This window comes from Delphinus delphis, chromosome 3 (assembly GCF_949987515.2).
Source record: "Delphinus delphis chromosome 3, mDelDel1.2, whole genome shotgun sequence".
In the NCBI taxonomy this organism is placed as follows: Eukaryota; Metazoa; Chordata; class Mammalia; order Artiodactyla; family Delphinidae; genus Delphinus; species Delphinus delphis.
In genome coordinates, this window is record NC_082685.1 from 31,826,526 (window position 1) to 31,847,052 (window position 20,527).

Here is a 20,527-nt window from a genome sequence, read left to right on the forward strand (position 1 = left end):
TCAGGAAATCCTTATTATTCTTAATTATAATATAGAAACTGATGTGCTGGCTAACCTCATGTTATAAAAAGGCAAACTACTCCTTAAGTTAAATTTATGCTGATTGGGTCCTTTGATTGTGACTGTGTTGTTTTCTTCCTTCTAAATAGAACTGAACACTCAACCCCTAATAATGGATAAAGTCTTTGAATACGTTCAACGACTGCGTAAAACGCCAGTCATATCAAAATAAATAATTTCTTTTACACACCTTTATTTAAGTTTTAAAGGAAGTGCTGGATGAGAGTGGTTGAAACAGAGTATAAAACTGTGATGGGCTGGTTTCCATAGCATCTTTAAATTTTAAGCTCTTATTCAGTCTCCTTATTTTTTCTTTGTCAGGAAGATTTGTTATTTATATATGATAATGAACTTCATCTGTATTTTAACATTTCAGTTTAAAGATAAAAGGACCTGAAGTCTGTCAGGATGATGTAGACAGGTTTTTATCCCAAAACAGTAGGCAGAGACATTTCCTTCTTCATTCATTCAAGTGTTCACTCCACCAACTGTTTCTGCCATAGAGACCATAAGAATGATTGAGTTTGGGGTTGTGGGGAGTGGGAAGAGAAGAGTTATTTGTATAACAGAAAATTACAGTTCTCAATTTCCTTGAGCTTTACTTACTATTTAGAAAAACTAGATCAGCCATTATTGAGTCATTTAAAAAATACTTTTAGGTTTACTGTTGTTAATTTCTTTGACATTCATGTCTTTCATTTTGGTAGTTAGCTTATCAGACTTAGGCTTTAAGTGCATCAAATAAAACAAACTTTATTTTTGCCTATGATAAAAATTTGTAAGAGACCAAAACTTCTAATGTAAAAAACTTGAAAATATGAATACATTTTTTTATCTTTTTACTGAAATAAAGTTGATTTACAGTGTTGTGTTAGTTTCTAGTGTACAGCAAAGTGATTCAGTTATATACATATATATGTATACATACATATGCTACATGTATGTGTGTATATATATATATATATACATACATATACATATTTTATATTCTTTTCCATTATGGTTTATTACAGGATATTGAATAGAGTTCCCTATGCTATACAGTCGGACCTTGTTGTTTATCTATTTTATATACAGTAGTTTGTATCTGCTAATCCAAAACTCCTACTAATTTGTTGCTTCCCACCCCCTTTCCCCTTTGGTAACCATAAGTTTGTTTTCTATGTCTGTGAGTCTGTATCTGTTTCATAAATAAGTTCATTTATATCATATTTTAGATTCCACATATAAGTGATACCATATGTTATTTGCCTTTCTCTGTCTGACTTATTTAACTTAGTATGATAATCTCTAGGTACATCCATGTTGCTGCAAACAGCATTATTTCATTCATTTTTTTGGCTGAGGAGTATTCCACTGTATGCATATATACCACATCTTCTTTATCCATTCATCTGTTGATGGGCATTTAGGTTGCTTCCATGTCTTGGCTATTGTAAATGGTGCTGCAATGAACATTGGGGTACATTCATTTTTTTCAAATTAGAGTTTTCTCCAGATATGTGCCCAGAAGTGGGATTGCTGGATCATATGGTAACTCTATTTTTAGTTTTTTGAGGAACCTCCATAATGTTCTCCACAGTGACTGTACCAATTTACGTTACCACCAACAATGTAGGAGGGTTCCCTTTGCCCTGCACCCTCTCCAGCATTTGTCTAATGATGGCCATTCTGACTGGTGTGAGGTGATACCTCATTGTAGTTTTGACTTGCATTTCTCTAATAATTCGTGATGCTGAGATTGTCAGAATAGACAAAAAATAAGATCCAACTATATGCTGTCTATAGTAGATACACATTAGATTTGACTATATAAAAATATTGAAAGTAAAAGAATAGAAAAGGATATAAGAAAAAAATGCAACCTTAAGAAAACTGGAGCAGCTATCCTAATATCAGAAAAACTAGACTTAGAAAAAGTGTTACCACATATAAAGTGGGACATTTTATAATGATAACATGGTCAATCCACCAGGAAGTTATGACAATTATAAACACAAATGCACCTAACAAGAGAGCTCCAAAATGCATGTAGCTAATATGATGGAACTGATGAGAAAAAATAGGCAATTCAAGAATAATAGTTGGAGATTTCAATACCCACTTTTAATAATGAATAGAACAACTAGGCAGAAGATCAACAAGGTACTAGAAAATCTGAGCACCATTAAACCATAAGCTAGATCTAGCATACATCTATAGAACTCTCCTCCCAGAAAAATACACACCTTTTTAAAGCACAGATGTAATATTTTCCACGATAGATCATATTCTAGGCTATAAAGCTTTAATAAATTTAAAAGGATTGAAATTATACAAAGTATATTCCCCAACCACACAGAATGAAATTAGAAATTAATAACAAAAATAACTTTGGGAAATCCACAAATATATAGAAGTTAAACCACACGATAGTAGACAACCAATGTGTCAAGGAAAAATATACAAGACAAAATAGAAAATACTTTGAGGTAAATGAAGATTGACATACAACACACCAGAACTTATGGAATGCAGCTGAAGCAGTGCTTAAACGGAAATTTATAGCTATGAATGCTTATATTAAATAAAATAGAAGACAGATCTCAAATCAACACTCTAACTCTCCACCTTAAGACACTGGCATAATTGCATTTATGCTAAACTCTAGAAAATATATATCTATTCTTTAGTGATAAAAACATCTCACAGTTCCTTGGAGTCAGGGATGGGTAGTTAGGACGGATTGATTTAGAAAAGGAACAAGAGCAATTTTGTAGATGATGGAAATGTTTAGTATCTTGATTATGGCTGTGAACATACAGAGTGTATATTTTCTTAAAATGCCATTTAATGTAAATTATCACAGTAAAATTGATTTAAAATTAAAAATAATTAAAAAGCAATGTGCATAGTATTCTACCATTTGTATGTAGATAGATGATGATGAAAATAGGTATACAGATGATTAGATAGGTAGATAGATAGATGGTTGCGTGACTGGATAGGTATTGCAAATGTTGGTTGGTGCATAGAGTAATTTCAGCTTTCACAAGAAACTGGTAACAGTGGTTGCCTCTGGGGAAGGCAGCTAACTCACTTGGGAATGTGTAGTAAGGTTTAGTTTTCACTGTAAATGCTATGAAGTTCTTAAATCTGTACCATGTGCATGTACTACCAGATAAATAAAAATGATTAAAAATAATGAAATAAAAGTAATATAAAGATATTTTCCCCAAAAAAGCATATTTTCCAGCATGCAAATACTAAAAGAAATGATAAAAGGAGTTATTCAATCAGAATGAAAATGCTTCCATATAAGACATATATTTCCTATATAAAATAAGAAAAAATGAAGAGACACAGAAATGTCAATAGATGGGTAAATCTAAATGAATAATTACCACGCAAACAGTAACAAGATGCCTTTTAAAATACGCATAGAAAAATAAAGCATGATAGCAAAAACAGGAGATGAGGTAGAGTTAACATGTTCTAATATCTTAGCATTACATAGGAAACGCTAACAGTACCAGGGTATTTTAATAAGTTTCTTTAAATAAATCAAGAGCTAGAGTTACTAGAAAAAAATAGAGGAAGGAAGGAAGGAAGGAAGGAAGAAAGGAAGGAAGGGAGGGAGGAAAGAAGGAAGGAAGGAGGGAGGGAGGGAGGACAGAAGAACAACGGAATCTAGAAATAGCCTGTGACTCAGTAATTCCACTCCTGGAGAATACACAATTCATACAGACTACTGTAAACTATGAGAATGAAAGAACAGCTACTTCGTGCAACAATAGGTGATTCTTACAAACAATAATGAATGAAAAAGCCAAAAGAGCAAAGTTTATAAATAGATAGAAATAATCTATAAACAGCAACATCAGGTGTCAGGGTAATGATTCCCTTTGGGTTAGATAGGCTAGAGAACTGACACAGGTCTCTCATGTACTGGTAATGGTCTAGCTCTTAATCTGGTTGGTAATTGCATGGTGCGTTCACATTGTAACACTTCACTGAATTTATGATGAGTAAACTCTTCTGTATGTGCTATATGTCAGTAACATTCACTGATAAAAATAAATTGAACCAAGTACATCCATTGATATATATTCACATTAAGCTATTAAATCTTTATCATCAGTCACTATAATGAAAAACCTCATCAATGATTTAATAGTGTTTTTTCTTTTTGCGGTACGCAGGCGTCTCACTGTTGTGGCCTCTCCCATTGCAGAGCACAGGCCTCGGACGCACAGGCTCAGCGGCCATGGCTCACGGGCCCAGCCGCTCCGCGGCATGTGGGATCTTCCCGGACCAGGGCACAAACCCATGTCCCCTGCATCAGCAGGCGGACTCTCAACCACTGCGCCACCAGGGAAGCCCCTAATAGTGTTTTGATGTATATGAAAATGGTTACTAATGAACAAATGATGAAATCAACTCTCACGGTTTTATTGCCATCAATATATCTATATTAAGCTATTTAAATGATGCAGGCTTCTGTAAAAATATCAAATGTATCTATGCATATGCCTCAGCAGATATTTTAAATATTATAGGGTACTTAATTAGACAATCAATTTTCCTTAAAATTGAAATATTTAACAAAATGTATTTTAAACAGTATTTTTAAATTAATCACATTGCTTCACAATCAGATCCCTAAAGAGAAGTCATAAAGAAAAAAAAAAATTAATCCAATACATGTGACTAAAAAAAGTTTCAAAGTTGCAGAGACACACATAACCCAAATATCTACTTATGGGAATATTCCCAGCTCTTTAATTATCATTTCTACTGTAATAGAGCTCACAAAGAAAATACAACAAATTATACTTATTAACCACCCCCCCAAATAATCCCTTTGAAAAGGTAATATTCAAAAGAGTAGTCATTTATCTCTTTTCCTTTCTCATTTCCTTCCTTCCTTCCTTCCGTCCTTTTTTTTTCCTTTCTTACTTTCATCCATTTTTCTTCCTTTCATTCTTTTATCTTTTGGTTAAAAATGTCTCCAGATGAGGGGCAAGATCACATTTAGCATATACAATGACTTTCTGTAAATTAGCAAAAGGTACCCTTGACTCTGAGTGGACACAGTCCAGGTCATCTTAGCAAGCAGGAAACAGATTGGATTTCAGATGTATTTGCCCCTTCATCTGGGTGACCCAGTACAGGACATAACCCACCAGCTATACTCATGACCCTGATGAGAGAGGCAGAAAGCAAAACATTATAAGAGACCCTTTCCTCCCAAAATGAGACAAGTAATTAAGTCACTGGTAATTCTAGGAATGTGAGAATGGAAAAGACTTTGACTACATAATAGCATTAGTTAGAAGAAGAATACAATTTACAAAAAACAAAAGTAGAGAAAAATAGGAGACCTAAAGAGTATTTGAAAAACTTCTTGAAACCCTTGGCAAGGGGACCATACGACACTGGTCACCAAGGACTTGAAAATTTCAAAAAGCTACCAAATGATTATGTCAGGTGATAAATATAATACTTTAGGGGAAGGGTGGTCAAAGCGAGGTGAATAAAGAAATACATATTGTATAGTAAGTGACTGCATATTAGAAATGAAAAATGACCAATAAGGTTAACTAATAGTAATTCTGCAGGTATTTCAAAGTTACCAACACAATGTTTTTATGTAAGTTATCTAGAGAAGCAGCGCCGCCATTCAGTGACCCTTAAATAAAAGGTGCACTAAGGGATAAAAAGGCTATAGTGGAAAACCAAATAATTTAGTTGCCTTAGTCTACCCTGTAAAGACGCAAGTGAAAGCCAAAAATACCTTTGAATTGGGCAACTTAGAGGTACTAGATCTAATCATGCTAAGAAAACCCAGTAGATGAATAGATAAACTTGAAGTAGATAAATCACTACTTGTGCATAGCACCCAGTCAAACATTTTGAGGGAACTCAAGGGCACAATTTTAGTTGTTTAGTAAAATAGACAGCTTGTCCTTATGAAAAAGGTAACAAGCTGGAAAAGTGTACAGTGCCTGTGTAACCCTAAATGGTTCTGGAATGACTCCTCAGTGTCAAAGATCTCTTCCACAAAAGACAAACTGGTGGGAACTATTAGTTTTAAATGTAGAAGAAACAGTCACATAATTTTATAAAGGAAAATCATAATTATTTATTTTATTAATTTATTTATGTCATAATATTTTATTATTTTATATTTTATTTTATTTTTATTATTTCATTTTATTAATTTATGTCATAATAATATTATTAACACAACTTTATAGGTAAGTACTGTTATCTTCATTTTGTTGAAAAGAAAACTCTATATACCAAGTGAAACGTATATATATTATGCAAATTTTTAGGGAATGTATTAAAAGCAAAGACATGAACTGTCTTCCAATACAAATGAGAAGTTAAATATAAAAGCACAATACAGAGAAGAAAAGTGCTATAAACTCTAAGAGAGATAATATAGTATGGAGATTTCTAGAAGGAGGATATTACTTATTGTTGAGGTTAGTGGAGTGTTCTTCATTCTAGAGAAAGTGTTTGACCTGGGTCTTACAGAATGCATAGCATGTGTTCATACTAGGAAGGTCTGAGAGGCATCTTGACAAATGATAATTATTGAGAAAATAAGAGAAATATATTAAAAAATGAGTCAAATCATTTTTTGTTTTACTATTATCCATACACAGATGATGTGATTGTACCTAACCATAAAACAAATGAACCAAATCTTTTAGAATTGACAACATAATTTAATGTTAGAAGATATACGTGTTAATAGCTTTCTTAGATATAACATCCAGTTAAAAAATGTGTAAGAAAAATATCTTGTTCACAAGAGCAACAAAATTTAAAGAGTCACAGAAATAATCTAAATAAGTGGTCTGCAAAAGAGGAAACTATAAAACTTGAAAAAAATAGGACTTGGATTAACGGAGAGCCTTGCCACGGTAAATATGGAACTATTCAAGATGGGAATATTTCAATTCTCCCTCAGTTGTTTAAACAATAGAAATTAGTGTCAGTCAAAATCTCATTTTTGGTGGACTATGGGGGAATACAACTTACAAAAAGTATTCTAAATTTTACATGGAAGAATAAGTGTATAAAGAATGCCAGGAACATTTTCAAAAGCAATAATAATGAAGGATCATCTTCCCTATTATGATGGCCAAGAAACACAGATAAAGGAAAGTTTCCCAAAGTAGTGGGAAGATGGAAGCAAGATGGGCTCTTAAGTGAAGATGGGATGCTGGTTCTATAGAAACAATAACATCCAGAACAGATTTGTTCACTGCACCCCAAGGCTAGAAGATGCTTTTAATAAGCACATTTAACAATGATGAAAAAATGACTTTAAACAAGAGTCAATTTAAGTTATCATCAAACTGGGCAGAGCTTAAAATGTTCATCTAAAAGGTTTACTCTTTATGTGAAAGAACATACAGCATCAATGTAAGCTAGAATATTTGGGATATTTCCTAAAATACTGATACTGATGGAAAGGACATTAAGTGGACCTCATGTCTCCTGATACCCCATCAAGAATGATTCGATAGATTAGGTATTTCTTCCTTTAGGATCACACTGCAGTGGGAATGTCCTATAATACTTGCAGATTGAGCTCAGTGGGGAGAAAACATCTCAATGTGTCCCCTGTACTTGGCAAGAAAGAGATGTAGCATTATACTTAAATTGTGAAACTCATTTTGGCTGAGAAAGCCAGGTCTTGAAATGTGTTGCCAAGAGAGTAAAATGATACAAATATGCATACTGAATTATATATAAATATGCATATATACATAGCCATCCACACACACCATGTTTAGATGATAAATAGACCAAAGATTGGTATTGAGCTATCGAGATACATAGGCCAAGGGTAGTCTAAGAGGGCTCAGGGTGCACTGTACTTCAGGAGAACATTAAGCCCACATACACAGTAGCATGTTTTCCAGAATCCATTTAATCTGGGTTCAAAGGGATTTGAGGCTCTTGAACTGTTAGGACTTGAAAGATGAGAATGGGCTGCCTGTGACACGAGCCACAAATCTTGAGCATATGGAAGGGGCTGACTTGCTGTGCTCCGCAAATGAGAAATGTGTCTCTCTTGGCTTTTTAGGAGGTGCTATGTGCTGAGACACCAGGAAAGAACAGCTCTACCAGCAAAGCCTGAAGTGACGTACACGTTATTCACAACACCTTGCAATTTAAGTTTGAGGCTGAATCTAATGTGCTGGGAAAGAGGTCAATTGTAACAAACAAAGGGGAAAAGAGCCCTACAGCTACACTTTTCACCATCAAAGCTTCTCAACCAGATTTATATTTCAAACTGGAGGCAGAAAAGGATTTGAGGAAATAGTCTAGTATCCCTCTAAACAAAACAAAATGAAAATATTAGGGTGTATTCTACCTTGTAAAACTGACAATCGATACTAGAAAAAGTTAGCTTTGAAAACCTTGGGGGTGACATGAGGGTGGGATCTGGTTCATATAAAGGGTTACTTGATTTTACTTTAGTTTTTTAACTATAGTAAAACAACTAAAGGTCAAATGACAAAGGATCCCTAACTCACTTCCATTTTCTCCTTCACTTGCGATTTTTAAAGTTACTGATGGCTTGCATCTTTCCTCTCTCTTCTCTGAAGCTGTGAAATATACAAAATGCCAGCGAACTGAAGAAGCTGAGCAATGTTTACATTAATAGTGCTGGGAATTAACTTCATCAGGTGGCACTTGTTGCCTTATTAGGTAACAGTGGAAATAATTTGGATCTCTAATTGCTCTCAGGAACAAGAGGGAACACCTGCATCCTCAGTCCTCCCTCATTTCCAAGGCAGACTTATGGGATTCTTCACCACCTAACTAGTATTATGCCTCCTCAGATCAATAATTGCAGTCCTTAAATTCTACTCCCTAGGGGAGTATTTTCCCCCTCCCCGTAAAATCATCTTTCACTCGTCCCTCTGAAATATATATCTTAATGAAAAAATGGGCCCAAACAAATGAGTTTCTCTTTGGATGACACACTGGTCTGGCTTGTGGATAGAAAATGAGGTACAACCTGAAGTCGGTGTTGATGAAAGTGATTAAAACAAGAGCTTTTTGACAGGGCAATAACTATAAAATCTTGCTGCTAGTAATAATCTCAACAATACAACCGCAATACCAGAGCACCATATGTTACAGCATAGCAATTCATCTCTATGAGTGTCACTTACTTAAGCAGGTTCCAGAAGAAGCTATCATTATTTTAAGTGGGGGGAAAGAAGGACACAATTCCATTGCTGTACTATATTACTCACTCCAGTTCAATCCTTCAGCTGACTTATTTACTTTCATGAAAAGGAATCTATGTACTTCAAACTATTAGATACCATGAGATCCATAGTTTCCATTTTTGTTGCTATTCTTTGGATCATTTATTCCTTATCCTGCTGCCTTCTAGGGAGTGTGAACTTTCTTTTTAATCATCAATTTTAATTTGAACAACAAAAACATTTCTGAAATTTGTTAGTAATTATTTAATCATATATATGTGTATATATAATAATCCATAATTTATTATTATTGTTTGTAAGAGAAACTCAATACGTACAGCTACAGTAGCAGATGGAATTTAAGGCCAGAACAGTAACCAACAACAACGGAAGGACAAAAAAAAAAAAAAAGACGATTTGGCAAAAGAGAATCTTTAGAACTTAACAATAAGAAAGGTAACTTGTCTTTAAATTGTGTTGGACCTTGACAAAGAGAGTATCTTACATTAAAAGCAAAGGAACAAGTTTAACCAAAGTAATTATTACCAGGTTTCAAGTTTGCAAAGCAAGAAATATTTATAATACACAAATTGTATTGCTGGAGTGAAAGGAAGAAAATCATTTTCCCTAGCAAATATTTGTTGGAAATACCATCTAGGAACTATTATTTAGCTTATAAATTTAACGATTTTAGTTGCAGAAAGGCTTGCTTTACTTTGTGTGCTGTATCTATATTAATAAACTATTGGCGGTAACTGGGCAAGTTACATTATGTTTCTGTGACTCAGTTTCCCACTCTGTAAAATGAGGATAATAATAATACCTACCTCAAAGCATTGTTGTGATTAAACAGTTAATATACATAAAGTGCTTAGAAAAGATCCTGGATCATAGTAAATGCACTACAAGTGGTTGCTGCTATTACTGTTGTTATTTAATGGAGTTAATTATGGAGTCCGAGCAGATTTAATTCAAATCCTAGACCACCAATTACTAGCTGGGTGGTAGTGAGATCAATTGACATATTATTTAACCATTTTCAGCCTCTGTAAAATAGGGACAATAACAGTGCCTTCCTCAAGCTAGGAAGAGTAGATGAGCTCATTTACGGTAAGCCCTTACACCTGTGTCCGGCACCAAGTAAATTTAGCTATTTTTAATAATAGTGAAAGTATGGGTATGGTCACATTCTTTGTCACATTAAAATAAGAAAATTAATCTATTTAGGTCAATAGAATTTGCTTGTGTTTTCTTTCCAACCTTTTAAATGAATGAATTCCACCAAAATCAGCTATCTTTTCCCTGAATACATCCAGACAATCCCTGATTGCTTACATCTGATATGGGGCTTTCTCAAGATCTGATGACAATATCTGATACAAATAAATGATTTTATAGGAATAGGTGCAAATACTTCTCCTCAAATGTAAGGTAAAATGGAGCTGGCTTGTAAGGATGAGACAAGTGGCAACATACTCTGTTTTATGCACTTCTCCAGCAAGGTGGTATTTCAAACTCCACGGCAGATGGGAAAAAAACTTGAGGACAGCTTGTTAGAAAAAGACCCAGACTGCTAAGTCCATCACATCTCTCTTTTTCTTTCCTCATTAATTCTCTGATCCTTATTCCATTGTATAACTTAACTATCTCTATAGGCAAAAAAAAAAAAAAAAAAAGTCTGTATCTAGTTCTCACTACCACCCCTTAGAGGCTTGTACAGTTCTTGAGGCATAAGCCAAGAGGTTTTTCCTAAATGAGAAGCCGGCAGGAAACTTTCACCTGCTCGGCAGGCGAGCAACACTTGTCAGTGAATCTCAATGAACTCAGTACAACTGCTCTTTTGTTTCAGTGTTTGATGTTGCAGGTAGAGAAGATATTTCACTCCTATGAGTACTATAGGTCAGACTACCTCATTCAAACAGAAAATATCACCAAAGATTTAAAAGAAAAGGATGAAAGGGAAAATATGGCTATACACAGAAGGAAAAAATGTGTTTTATTTGGTTTTTACATAGATAGAATATTAGCTACTTAAATCAGACTGACAGAGATGTGCACTACATCTGTTTTGTACTCCCCTATCTTTCACTCTTGTTGAGAGATATCTCCCACGGATATCTCACACTGTTCACTTAGGGTTTCTTTTCTAATTAATGATTAATGCCATCTCCTAATTATAGAGAGTGGCAGACCCTGTAACATGAAGGATAGTCAGAAACTTTGAATTCCTGTGGTTTTCTTTTCAGTCTGTTACTAATATGTGGGGTTAATATGTAACTTTACCTTACATTAATCCTTATCTGAAACAGGTAACAAAATTCTAAAAGAAAGAAGGGAAATTCTGGAAAGGAAAACCCCAGGGCCCATTTGGGTGGCCCGTGCGCCAGATCCAGACCACAGAGGTACTTCTGCTGGCAAATATTTTTAAAAGGTTTGGATTATAATGCTAATATTTAAGGAGTATTAAGAAGTAGTGATGTGGGTTTTTAGTTTCTCTTGAAAAACTTGAAAATCTGGCATTATTATACTGGAACACCTGCATGGTGAAAGTTGGCTAAGTATCTACTATTCCTTTCAGATGGATCGTTTGCTCTCCAGTTTACTAGAGATTCTATATTGTCCTTTTGTCTAATCTATCCTGCCTCTTACCCATTTGCTATAGTTAAATGGTATCTGTAAGCCTTCAAGTTTAAGACCCCCCTACCTCCAGTTATCAAAAGGCGAAACCCTTCACCATCAAATAAACTAAAAACCAACCAAACAAAAATGGCCGTGTAGGTCACTCTGTTACTGTTGCTGGGGTTACACTGACCAATATGATCATCTCTGTTCTCAAGGAGAATCTAGAAATGGTGATCAAATGTACTCCAAAGATAATATAAGTAGTGCTATAAACCTACTAGTGCAGCTCACAAAGACCTAGGATTTTGAACATAGGAGAAGGGAACAGGAAAAAAGTTTGTAAACTACTCAAAGGATGTTTCTAGATAAGCTCTGTCCAGAGAAATATAATGCAAGACACAAATGTAATTTAAAAATTTCTAGTAGTCACAGTAAAAAAAAAAAAAAGACATACTTGAAATTAATTTTAATAATAAATGTTACTCAGTTCAATAAATCCAAAATACTGTCATTTCAATGAGCAATCAACATACAAATGTTAATGAGATATTGCACTTATATTTTTCATACTAAATCTTTGAAAGACAGTGTGTATGTCTATTTATGGCACCTCCCAGTTGAGACGAGCCACATAGTATTTTCTGCAAATACTATGTCTATTTCAATTTGATTATAGGTCAGATGCATAAAAGTAATAGGCATAGGTCAGATGCTTGGGAAATTAATCGAATTTTTTGGCTACAAAAACACTACCAGGAAGTATTCAAACTGGCTTAAGCCATATACACTATTGATGCTGAATAATGAATGTGTGACAACCAAAATTTTTAAGTTTCTAAGAAAATTTTCCAATCCAATAGTGATAAATGCACCTTTATGTATGAAATTATTGGCTTACATAACTGAACAGTCCAGAGATAGCTCTAACCTCTGGAATAGGTGGATTTAGGTACTTAAGTCATGAATTCAGAACTCAGTCTTGCTGTGTTTTGCTTTGCTTTATTTCTCCATTTATTAAGTATGTTGTCTTGATGGGAAGATGGCAGGCAGAAATTCTAGACTTTCTTCCTATAACCTTAGGTTTCTCAAGCTTTACTTATAGCAGTTTTGTCAAATCAACAATTTAAGTCCACAGGCTCTAATTAGTCAGGTTTAGATTATCTACTCATCCATAAATTAATTACAATAGCTAAGGGAGTATCTTCTCACTGAAGAAGCCTAATTCCAATACTTCCTCTTGAATTCCAGGGTATGGTCAGGCTATTTGATCACAGGTAGGTTGACTGATAGTCATTATTTAAAGGAAAAATGAAGTGCTCTTACCTGAAGGTTAATATATGGAAGATGGGTAGGCAAACACAACTAATCTTTACTAGGTTAAATTGTGAAGAATTTTGGACACTATACCATAACTTTCAGATCAATAACTTTTTGTTAATATCTGGTTTTGTCCCCATGGTTAAGTTGGAGCCTCTAGAAAGCCTGCATGTTGAACAGTCCCCTGGTAGTTAACAATTCAGGGCAACAATTCAGCACACATAACTTGCATATTATGCAGATACCAGTAGACAAATTCTTCAAAGAAACACAAAACTGTTAAAATTCTGCAATATAAGTGGTTGAAAAGTGGAAAAACTCAGTCTTTCAATAGATTGGCTACTCTAACTTTGAATAGTTTATCTTAATGTTTGAACTAATCAGTTAAGATATTCTGTCATATGACTAAGCTTTTATGATCACTTCCCTTAAAACTCTATTTCACTATTTCCAGGTAATTTCTAATTGCTTTTAATTTTTTTCACTAAATTTATTCTTGAGTATTTCATTTAGGTGTAAGTAGATAAAACATCATGCATAGGTATTCTGTGATATCTACACCTAGGTCTTACAAGTTTGAGTTTATACAACCATGATTTATTACTTCCAAATGATTTCTTTCCAATAAGGTTCTTAGGTGTTCACTTGCTTTCAAAGTTATTTTACTTTTAAAGAGTTCATTCTATTTGATAACACATTTTACTTTAGTCATATACAATGACATTTTAGTGTCAAATAAAATATTCAATACTTTGAGATAAATTTATCATGGACTTATATATACTACCAAAATAGATAGCTAGTGGGAAGCAGCCGCATAGCACAGGGAGATCAGCTTGGTGCTTTGTGACCACCTAGAGGGGTGGGATAGCGAGGGTGGGAGGGAGACGCCAAGAGGGAGGAGATATGGGGATATATGTATACGTATAGCTGATTCACTTTGTTACAAAGCAGAAACTAACACCATTATAAAGCAATTATACTCCAATAAAGATGTTAAAATTTAAAAAAACTTAAAATTAAAAAAAAATTTATTACAAGCATTAGTGAGAAAACACTTCCAATTTATATAGCTTGAATTTGGTTAACTCATAGCAGTGTTTGTAATAAGTACCCAAAAGGTTTTATTAATTATATCATAATATAAAATCTAAGTTTAATAAATTACAAAGCATTGTACTGTACTGCATCATTACATATGATATGAAGTTAGATTTTTAAAATAATATCATAAATTTGTACCATATTCCAAGTGATAATTTTTATAGATTGTTGTCATGTAATCATTTGTCTTTTGATAATTTTCAAATGCTAACTATATTATTCTAATAATAAACATAAATATAATATAAAAGCATAAAGTTGTATAGCAAGAGACTAGGTCTACAAAATTGCAATTACTAAGGAAATTTAGAGTTTAAAATCAGCTTCTGCTAAGTCCTGATTTAATTCTTATTTAATAGAAAGTGAAGTACCCAACAAACCGCTTTACATATTTTTATAGGCAACTAGGACTAACATTAACAAATAATTTTAAAATTATATTTTTATTCCATTATTCCCAAATATCCAAAGAGTGTCTTGAGTCTCTTATCTCAGAGAAGAAGATTATTGAGGCGATTTTGCAGAAGAATCAATGAACACAACAGTATTTTAGCCTAAACTATCAAGGAAATTAAGGACTCTGCATGTGTTTATTGAATGAATTACCATAAAGCTTTACTATTAAGAAAGTGCTGTAGAATACCAGTCATTTCACCTTCAATAATGCAACTGTAATGTTAAGAATCCATTATGTGCATTTTAGTCACTCAATAGACAACTGTTGAATAAATCAATGTGTACTCAGCAATGGTTATCTTTTTCTTTCTTTTTTGTTATTGTTGTTGCTGTTATTACAATTCTATTTTAATGCAGAGTATTGTGCCAAGGTAGAACAGTTTCAAATGACGACAAGCCAAAGTAAGAGGTTTACTCTAGTTCAATCAAAGGTACTGAATGCCAACATTTCCTGCTCATAATAAAAGGTAATATTTTGAATTGTTTGCTTCTGAATAATGGTTTGAAACTCTTTGGAAGTTCTCCAGGTGCAGGTTAGCTATCAAAGTTTATGGAGCATAATTTTAACTTAGATCTTGGAAAAATTCAAATTCCCATACTTAATTCTAATTCCATAGGACTAATTCTATAAGGACTAAGAATCTGTATTTTAAGCAAGTAACCCACATAACTTTTTAGCTGGCAATTCTCAGGCTGTATAACAAACACTGTACCTACCACTTAAATATATAATAATCTTTAGGCAACACTTGTTTTGTACCCTACCTCCATTCCCCACCCCTAGAGCCATGGTCACTGAATTATACTAAATGTTATGTACTTAGCTCTAACCAAAGGTAATGACATAAAAATTGACTATATAAAATATTACATATATTCCTTAAAACAATGATCAAAGATGTTATAAAATATTGTATTGTATTAAATATATTTAATGTATTTAAAATATTGATTGCTTCTTGAACGTCAAAAAGAAACCTATGTTCAGCTGTAATAAATGTAACAATTATCGTTAGTATATTTCATCCTTTTGTTCATCATGATAAGTGCATGTGTGTGTGTGTGTCTCTCTCTGCCAATAACAAATCCATATAAGAATCGCCAGGGAAATAGTTTGAAAATTCACAGGCCTATCCACTGTACTGGAATGGAATCTTACTGAAGGTGTCCTCTAATGTTAATTTTGAAAGTGTTTTCTAGGCATTTCAAACTTTGACCCCCTCAACTAAATTGAGAACCACAGCTATAAGCAGTGAGTAGAAATCATCCCCACAATGCAGATTAATAAAATTATTACCCTGCTCTCAAACAGTTCCTGCCAACAGATCTGTATGCATTTATAAATAAAACTTATAAAACAAATTCCAAATTCTCCTCTAAAAGAAAAATTCCTGTTTCCTCTACTCATAATACTTTGGACACCACATGTGAGGATTTTTCCTGCACATCGAGCAATTCTGACATTAGCTACCTGGAGTTAACTGAGAGCGCACAGATTAAGGTCTTAGTCCCAGAAGACTGTCCCTCATTTCAGATACCCATCGCAAGTCCAGGCCTCCCATACTTCAGCCAGCTGTAAAATGGGAGTTTGCCCGACCCTCTCCTCTGGTTCAATAACTTGCTATAATAGCTCACATAACTCAGGGAAAAGCTGACATTTACCAGTTTATTATAAAGGATATAATAAAGAATACTGATGAACAGTCAGATGAAGAGGTAAATAAGGCAAGATATACAGGGTGTGCACAGAGCGTCCATGCCTTCTCTGGATGGTGACGCCTTCCGAAGACCTCCATGTGTTCACCAACCTGGAAACTCTCCAAATACTTTCTTTTACAGTTTTTATGGAGGTTCTATTACTTAGTCATGGTTGATTTGATTAAATCATTGGCCACTGGTGATTAACTTAGTCCTCAGCCCCTTGCTACACCCTAAGGGTGGAAATTGGGGCTGAAAGTCCCAACCTTCTAATCACGATTTGTTCCTCTAGCAACTAGCCCCCATCATCTAAGAGTCACCTCTTTATCATAAACTCAGGTATAGTTGAAAGGGGCTTATTATGAGTAACAAAAGATGCTCTTCTCATCTCTATCACTCAAGAAACTGCAAGGATTTGGAGAGCCATGTACCAGGAAGCGGGGATTGAAAAAAACTATGTATTTTTTATTATATCACAATATCACATTCTCCAATAGCACTGTTGAGTAATTTTTGATGAGATTTCCCCAACTAATGGTTTTACGAAGACATGAATGGAAAAGAGTATTACACCTGATAAAATTTCTTTGTTTTGACTGTTCTTTTCAAACTTTCTCGCTCACTTACTGAAATCTTTCCTCTATCCTAAAGCATCTAATTCCCTCACCCTACATCCTGACATACCATTCTGATGTACAGTAACTGAGTCCTCAGACTGGCATCCCATCCACTCCCATCCTCACAAGAACAAAAGCTGCTCTTCTTCTGATCTACCCCCCTCTTTAAAGAACAAATTAATTTTTCTTTCCTGTCACTTCAGTAAAATGGAGTTCGCTAAAACATATGCCTGAAAAGAACATAGTGGAGTCAATTATGTTATTATATTTAAAGTTAGGAGGTATCAAGGAAAGAAATTTGTTACATAAAAGTGGATCAGAAAATAAGGGTGTCAGAAAGAACAAGGTTCCTATACATTATCTAGAACACTTGGGTCTGCTGGGGTTAGAACAATGAGGGTGGTATTGTCTCATGGGAGACCTACTGTTTAGTTCAGGCCTTTATTTCACATACCTCTATGAAGCTGACAGACATAATAAAATGAATCTATTCACTGAACTGCTAAATATTTATAGTAATATTTGGACAGTTTGGAAAAAAGCAGCAGATATTATGATCATGCATGAATTTCCAAAAAATTTCATGAAAAAACTACAGAAAAATGATTCTTAATCCTAAGTGAAGTATTCACTGAAAACCTCAATACCTTAATTTCTATGTTTGTGGAATACATGTCACATTGAAACATCTTGCATTGTTGGACATTGGTCAACACAGGTACTTTTAAATACTAAAATACTCTCTAAATACCTACATTCTAGGAAAATAGAAATGCTCTAGCCCTGTATCTTTTTCTTTTCCCAATAAAGTATAGACTCTATTATGATGATGACACATATGATAAACACAGCCCTAAAATATAAAGAACGAACTATTAAAAAATAAAGATTTATTTCAAATACATTGCTCTAGCTTAAGTAACCAAGCACTTAGGCGAACACTTCCTATGTTTAGGCATAAGCAATCATTTTGCTACGCAACGTCATGTTTGGAAATGATAATCCAAGTCGAAGTATTTTGCCCCTAGAGTCTTCATTCAGAGTATTTTCCAGTGGTGTCACAAGTAGATAAATGCACCTAATTACTAGATTGTACATCCTGATATATGTTTATTTGACTATGCAAAGAACCCACCAAATGTATAATTTTCCCTTCTTAAAAAAACAGAGTAATTTAAATGCAAAAGATATGTTAATCAGCATTATCATTGAGATTTTTCATATGGCAAGTTAGGATGCTTGGAATGATCATTTTGCTGTCAGCAATAAAGCAGCTTACACTGGAAATCCATTATGGAAACATCTCAACAATCTCAAAAAAATGGAACTCAAAGTCCCCCTGTCAGCAAGCATGGTGCTGGCTTTTATATAATAATAATCATACGGCACCTACAAACTATTTCCAACAAGAGTAGGGAAAGAAAGGTAGAACCCAGGCTATAATACTGTAGAAAAGAGTCGATAAAACAATAAGAAGAACACAATTTGAAAATGAAGGAAATAAACAGAATATGCTCTTCCAAATTACTGTACAAGTTCTTTTGAAGTACAAGTAGTCATTGCAATAGAAAAATTTGAAGTGGAGGGGTTTTAATCATATGATGAGTAGTGGGGACTCACCAGCGAAAGGGTGCTCCTATTAGCATTTCTTCCAGTAATTGTTATTTTAATTTGGCTGAAATAAACTATAATGCCCCAGACCAGTGATAAAACTGTATATAGTTTGGCAGCTTTTTTCCCTTTAGGAAAGAGATCCATTAAGAACACTACTATTTTGATTTAAGAAAAAAAAGTACTGTTACTCATTTTTATCAATGCAATATAGTCTGGAAACACTTCTTCTGGTGCCCCCTCCATTAAACTATCACATGTTAGATGTGTATTTTATCTTCAGACAGAAAAGCTTCATTTGGGGGGTTGTTTTCTAACTAGGAATTGACCCAAAAGTGCCACCTCTGCCTTTTCCACTTCTCTTCCAAAGTTCTGAAAACTCTAAGGCATTGTTATTTTGTTATAAATTTTAATGAATTAATGAGGTGAGTATGTATAAACATACCTATATCCTTTAAAAATGCAATCATTTCATTCCTGATACATTCAACTGTGTACTTTCTAAATAGAGAACAATGCACTGATTGTATGAGGTTTCAGTGTAAATGTTATTCCCCTTAAGTTTAAAATTAACGTAATAAAATGCATCTAAAGTTTTATAAACTGGTAGAAGAAACAGAAGCGCTATTTTTAAAACTCTAATTATTTTACCTGGGTATGGGCTGAATTTCAGCTTGTGAGTATACAGATGGAGACCTCTTAGGGATAAAATGTGTTAGTTCAGGAAAGAGGCCATGAAAGCTTGAGCAAAGGAGAGGTTGCAGTGGGATTCTTCAACAAATGGGTAGAAGATTTGAAAGTAGAAACAACAGTGTAAATGCCGAATTATGTAATCAGAATAGAAAAAGAGAGGAGGGATCAAAAACATAATGATGTAAGTGGTAGAAGCCTAGGAGACCTAGAGAACAGCAAAATTAGAAAAGAGATAATAAAATGAAAGATTATTAGCTCACACTGACATATTCTAAATCAATGGCAAGCATATTTGTTTAAAATGTAGAGGTCTACATTTCTAGATGTGTCAGTGAGAAATCATGAAAGCAGTGGAAGAGAGGTATAGTTACAGATTTATGCCTCAGTAGTCTCAGAGACTAAAGAGTGCTTTGGTCTCTCAAAAGATAAAATGTAAGTATTATAAAGAAAACATAGTATACATATATCGATTCAGAAAATTTTCTATTATAAAAGCTTATAAATTATGCCAAGAGACTGAATAGTCAAGTAATATGATAATGTTGATAAATAGTTCTGCAATTTCAAGCACCACGGTTTGATAATGTGAGAGATTCTGTGATTAACACAACCAAAGCTTCCTCTTAACTCCAAGAAATTGAACAGTGAAATATCCTCAGAACAAAATTGACGTTTGATCTTCTATTTTCTATTCTGTAAAACCTTTAAGCTGACTGTTTCCCTCAGAAAACTCTCTTGGGTATTGCTACTATGTTGCAACTTTTAAACAAAGGCTTGAACTAATGACTTTGGTTGGTGTTTCTCCTCCCACAATCCTTATTATAGCAAGTTGACCTTAGATGGTTCTACCTCTGTCTTATGGTTCTACATCACCTTCATTTGAATCCAAGCTCCATTTCTTTTCAGGCAATAGATCTATAACTCGCCCTGGAGATTAACAAACTTACTGTGAAATATCCCAGAGGAGAGAAAAATAGCCAAATTATATATGGAGAAATCTACGAAGCAGACTTTTAAAATAAGTGCCATTATCCTGATGTGGCTTTCCTAGAAGTCAGCAAATCACAAAAAAAACCCAAAAGCCTAGAATTTGACAAAGATTCTTTGCTTGATCAAACTTTA

The 20,527-nt window shown here is 34.0% G+C and overlaps 1 long non-coding RNA gene across 1 annotated transcript in view; it reads right to left on the reverse strand.

Annotated features, from left to right (window-relative positions):
- The window catches only part of LOC132421964 (uncharacterized), a 208,045-nt gene that overhangs the window by 142,956 nt on the left and 44,562 nt on the right, over positions 1-20,527 (reverse strand). The window lies entirely within an intron of this gene.